Below are 6,000 nucleotides of genomic sequence, written 5' to 3'. Positions count from 1 at the left end.
CATCCGAAGAAGTGAGGTTTTTACTCACGAAAGCTTATGCCCAAATAAATCTGTTAGTCTTTAAGGTGCCACCAGACTCCTTACTGTTTGTAATGTTCCCTGCCACAGAGCAGGGTGATGTGTTTTCCTTTAACCTTTCCCATTTTTCCTTATTCTTTTTTTAAATTGTTAATTAAACAATTTGTATTTGCTTTAAATTGTATGAAATGATCAGTGGGTCAGGGAGGTGCCCAGTGCAGAGAGAGTACCCCAGAGTGGGGACACCCTAGCCCCTGTCCTAGATGACCACAGCAGGGTTGGGGGTCGAGCCCCCCAGGAATCCTGGGCCCAGCCTTGTCAGGGTTCCGAGGACTCTGCCAGACAGGAGAGTGGAAGGGGAGTCCTCAAGGGCAGGGAGGCCTCTGGGTAAAGGAAGTGGGAGTGAGGACTCAGATCCTTTCGCTAGCCCACTTCACCAGGGTAGTGCAGAAGCCAGGAAAGTTCCTCACAATAGCGGGACCATTCCCCCGCTTACATATATTATGATATGGAGACAAAAACATCTTCCTGACCTTCACAGGCAATCATATGACATACAGAGGCATGAGGTTTGGTTTCCCTTGTCACATTGACTGAGCTGTGATATAAACTCACTAATGCTGGCTCCGTACTTCAATTATATTTTCTGGATCAAGTAAATTTAAGGGTAAATGTCTCCAGTTTTGTCATTATATGTAATCACATCTGATGGAATTAAATTGCCAGTATTCAAAAAGCTCTTCCATGTAGCATTCAGTAATGGCCATCAGGTACTGAAAAGAGATTAGTAGCAACCTACAACAGAAGTAACAGCTTTTTTCTTGGACTAAAATATACTTAGGAGTATATGCAGAGCTTTGATTGTTTTTGAAAGTTTAATTTTATGGCACTTCACAACCATATGGCTTTGAAAAGGCTTTTCATATTTGTGAGGATCTTGCATAGCTTGAAGTAGTTTTTAATTAGTCCACTGTGGTTTGCTCAGTGGGACACTATGCATCAAGCAATCAAAAGCCAAGTGCGGGACAAAGGAGCAAAGGGGAGACCGTACATAATGGAGTGCTAGGAGCTCCGGAAATCACATTAAGAAAGTTAGCAAAGTCATCTGTAATTATCACTTTAGGGCCGACTGCCTTTTGATGTTAGCAAAGAACAGAAATTGGAACAAAAATGTCTGCTTGGAGACAGAAATTTGGATCCATTTCACGTGACTGTGCTACCTACTGCAGGGGCACATGACATGGGCCTGCAACAAATCCTCACGTAGTTTTAAAGAATTCAATTTACTTAATCTTCCAGATTGTCAAAATACTACAAAGTTGCACATTTGAGTTTTAAAGGGGTACTGTTGGGTTAAACACTACAAGTCAAATTCTTGCTCAGGCAAGACTCCTTGAAGTCAAGAGGAGCTTTGTCTGAGTAAGGACCAAGTAAAAAGTCTTCAGGATTGAATCCTATATTTGTGAAAACACACACTTTCCCAGGTTATTAAAACTTAGAATTTGAACTCTCAGCTTTAGACTATATATGTACTTTGCTCACTTTTTGCATATCACCGAGCTTTGAGAAGGAGTATAGACTAGTCAGTTTCACTTTTGTTTATATTCAGTTTGTAGTTAGTTTCTTTAGGATTGTAGGCCTGGCCTGACATAAATAATTAAACATGGGGGATGCCTCATTTCTTGGAAGAAGAGAGGTAAATTGGTTAGCAGCCTGAAAACGAACTATTTGTGCTAAGATAAGTAAATGGGTCAGTAAGCTAAGAGACAGAATGTAATGTTCCCTCAAGACAAAAGGAGGAACATCCAGGGAACTCTTTACTACAAACAAGATAATGGACAAGATAAGTCAGGAATGTAAAGATGAGGTAAAGAGTAGGTCCAGCATCAACAGTATGTGAACAGGGATTAGTCTCTACCATGTAACCAAGCCAATCCAAAAATGTGTAATGCAGTGTATATAGTAAAGGCTAAGATTTTATCATGCATATTTTTAGTAAAAGTCATGGACAGGTCACAGGCAATAACGAAAAATTCACAGAAGCAAGCCTGTGACCTGTCCATGACTTTTACTAAAAATATGCATGATAAAATGGGAAGGGACTGGGCAGCTGCGGGGTGGCTGGGAACTCAGAGGCCCCCACCACCCAGTAGAGCTCAGAGCTCCAGGGTCCCCCTACCCACTGCTGTGGAGGGGAGTTACAGGGTCCCCCTGCCCCCTCCCCAGTAGCAGGGAGCTGTGGGAATCCCTCTGCTGCCGCCATGGTAGGGAGCTGCGAGGTTCCCCCTGCCCTCCTGGGGTGAAGGGGAGCTGCCGGGGTACCCTGCCCTGCCATGGCGGCAAGGGAGCTGCTGGGGTCTCCCTGTCTTGCTCCAGCGGCAAGGGAGCTGCTGGGATCCCCCTGCCCCGCTGTGGTGGCCAGGGAGCTGCGGGGACCCCCTTGCCGTCGTGGCTGGTGTGGAGCTGCAGGGATCACCATGCCTCACAGCTCCCTGCCGCTGCAGAAGGCGGCAGGATCCTGCAGCTCTCAGCCGCCCGGGGGTGAAGTCACGGTTGTCTTTGGAAGTCATGGATTCCTTTTGTTTTAACAGTGGGCAAATAGGACATTTTTCAAAACAATTGTGAGAATTCTCCTGACCCCAACCTAGTACATCAGCCTTTGAATCAGACAAGGATAAGTAAACACTATCTGTACAAATCCCTGCTCTTTTATAAGTTCTGGTGAAACAGAGGCTTTAACTGCTATATTGTTTTCCAGGAAGTTATGCTTGTGTTCTCTCTTTACACTGGAGATGGGCTAGATCCTCACTGGGTTTAAATCAGCTTAGCTATACCAATTTACACCAGCCAAGGATGTGGTTTAATCAGGGGTGGCTCCAGGCACCAGCGCACCAAGGCTGTGAGGGCGGCAGTGAGACAGCCTTCGGCGGCATGCCTGCGGGAGGTCTGCCGGTCCTGCGGTTTTGGCGGCAATTCGGCGGTGGGTACGTCGAAGGCGTGGGACTGGCGGACCTCCCACAGGCATGCTGCCGAATCCGAGTTACTAGCAGACCTCCCGCAGGCATGCCGCTGAAGGCTGCCTGACTGCCATGCTTGGGGCGGCAAAATACATAGAGCCATCCCTGGGTTTAATATTGTTCATTAAATGTAATTAATTTTAGGTGTCTCCATAATAAAGACAACCACCCTTAAAACAATCAAAATTACAAGTGATCAATTTGCACAAATAAGTCCCAAAGGCAGATTAAAGAAACCATAAACACTGCACAAAATGTCCAATAAAGAACCTAATAGTAGACAATAAAAGAAAAAAAAGGCCTTGGACATTGCCCAGAAGGATGCTGAAGAAGGATTTAAAAGGAATAGATTACACTGGTAAATTGGTTGCTTTCCTTCCGCAGTTAACCAAAATACAGGCTAATATGTTGTTAGAGTTAGGGGAGAAATTGATATTGGAGTCAGGTATTTCTTTGATATAATACTATTTACAAAGGATGTACATACTCCTGTTTCCACTAATACAACAGGAGTAAAACAGCAGGTGACAGCTTCTTTGCTCAGTGTTTCAAGTCCCTTTCCTGCCAGCACTTAGTTCCAAAGGTCTCTCTAAGCTTTTCTCAGGGCTATGTTCCCGATGGCTGTGTCATTGGATTTCTGCTGCTTCTCTATCAGCTTCTCTGGTGTTCTTCCTATTTTACACACACACACCCTCCTAAAACATTACCCAGTGAAACCTCTCCACCGACATGGGTCTGTTTCTGACCAGTCTTCCATGTGCTTTTGTTTTGGACAGTGCTCCTATTATTTCAGCTACTTTGTTCCATAAATGGGCTTAAGGGCATCTTACATTTATTGCAGATGTAGGTTGGTTGTTGCAACCACCAGTTTCAACAAGGTTTACCAAACCCATAACACTCAAAGTTTTCTTGGTATCATTTGGAAATTGTGTCCAGCCTTTGGAAGATGTCATTATCCAGCTCAGCTCTACAGCATACTGTGGCAAAGTTCCTCCTCTATCTTGGTGGGTCCTGCGCTTATTGGCGGATTTTCTTGCCTCAGAAATTCACCATGTGGGTTGGGGAACAGCCCAGAGACCTTCCCCTCTGGGAGAACCCACAGTCTCCCCCTGTGCAGCCCCTCCTCTGATAACGCTTGTGTTCCTCAGTCCTCCAGCAGCACACCCTCTCACTCTCAGCTCCTTGCGCCTCTTGCTCCCAGTTCTTCACACTCGCACCACAAACTGAAGTGAGCTCCTTTTTAAAACCCAGATGCCCTGATTAGCCTGCCTTAATTGATTCTAGCAGGTTCTTCTTAATTGGCTCCAGGTGTCTTAATTAGCCTGCCTGCCTTAACTGGTTCTAGCAGGTTCCTGATTACTCTAGTGCAGCCCCTGCTCTGGTCACTCAGGGAACAGAAAACGACTCATCCAGTGACCGTATATTTGCCCTCTACCAGACTCCTGTACCCCACTGGTCTGGGTCCGTCACATATCTCTCCCCCCTGCTCAAAGCCAAGGTGTTGGGCAGCTTGGGACTCCAGACAGTGCACACGTGACAAGCCATCGGCGTTGCCATGACGGCTCCCTGCTCTGTGTTGCACACGGAACTGGAAAGGTTGGAGGGATAAGAACCATCTGGTCACCCCTGTGTTCTTCTCCTTGTTCCGCTGCATCCATTGTAGAGGGGCATGGTCGGTCACGAGGACAAATCTGCGCCCGAGCAGGTAGTAGACCGAAGTTCTCAGGGTATGTATATGGAGCAGCGTACAGAGGTCCTTCATTAGCTTCGACATAAATGGGGTTCCTTGGTTGGTTAATATCTCCTTCGGTAGCTCCATTCGGGCAAAGATCCCCACCAGCTCTTTGGCTATAGTTTTAGAGGCCGTGTTCCGCAAGGGGACGGCTTCTGGGTAGTGAGTAGCATAGTCCAAAACAACAAGTATATATTGGTGGCCCCGAGCCGTCTTCTCCAGGGGTCCCACTAGGTCCATGGCTATTCATTCGAAGGGGACCTCTATGATGGGAATGGGTACTAAAGGTGCCCTCAAGTGGGGACGGGGACTGTGCAGCTGACACTCCGGGCAGGAGGCACAGTACCTCCACACTTCTTCATGTACTCCGGGCCAGAAGAACAGTCGTAAGACTCGTGCCAGGGTCTTCTCTACCCCCAAATGCCCCCCAAAAAGATGACTATGAGCAAGACTTAATACAGCGTTCTGGTGTTTTTGAGGTACTAGGATCTGCTGTACCTTCTGCCCCTGTACTGGTGCAACCCAGTATAAGAGATCCTTCTTCATTATGAAGTAGGGTCCTGGTCCCTGGATTTTTCCTTCCACGGGGACCCCATCTATTTCAGTCACCTCCTGCCTAATGTTGTCATACCTTGGGTCTTCTGCCTGGTCCCGTCCAAAATTTCCTCTCCCGGGGCTAATCTGCCCAAGATCTAGGGGCCCAGTCTCTGTTGCCTCTACTGGTTCAGAAGCATTAGGGTGGGGGTCAGACTCAGGTGCTTCTCCCTCCTGCATGGCCTCCTTTTCAGCTGCGCGGGTCCGCCTACCTACAAGAGCGACCCTCTGGCTTTGGGTCAGTATTCGGGTTCCCAAGGCCTTAGCTGCCCTTCTTTCCCTTTTTGTCTTTCTACCCTGACTGGGAGTGGAGAACAAATCTGAGGATATTTCAGAGAAGATTGAGGGTTGACAGTCTGCTGTAGATGCCTCATCAATTTTAGGGTCCCCATCTTCCTCCAATCTCCCTATTGGGAGTAAGTTTCCAAACCCTGGGAAGTCCCTCCCTATGAGCACCAGGTATGGGAGTTTAGGGACTACACCTGCTGCTACTTCAGTAGTGTTCCCTTGGATCTCGATTTTTACTGAGATGGTGGGGTAGTAACTAACTGTCCCATGGACACATGTTATCCCCATACGTTTAGCCTGCAGCAGCTGACTACGCTTCACGAGCTTCCCTGAGATAAGCATGATAGCACT

The 6,000-nt window shown here is 47.2% G+C and overlaps 1 long non-coding RNA gene across 1 annotated transcript in view; it reads right to left on the bottom strand.

Moving 5' to 3' along the window:
• The window catches only part of LOC117886606, a 43,764-nt gene that overhangs the window by 25,662 nt on the left and 12,102 nt on the right, over positions 1 to 6,000 (bottom strand). The gene's annotated exons all lie outside the window — the stretch shown is intronic.

This window comes from Trachemys scripta, chromosome 13 (assembly GCF_013100865.1).
Source record: "Trachemys scripta elegans isolate TJP31775 chromosome 13, CAS_Tse_1.0, whole genome shotgun sequence".
NCBI classification, from domain to species: domain Eukaryota; kingdom Metazoa; phylum Chordata; order Testudines; family Emydidae; genus Trachemys; species Trachemys scripta.
The sequence above is the reverse complement of the archived record's forward strand: the minus strand, read 5'-3'. Positions and strand labels throughout refer to the sequence as shown.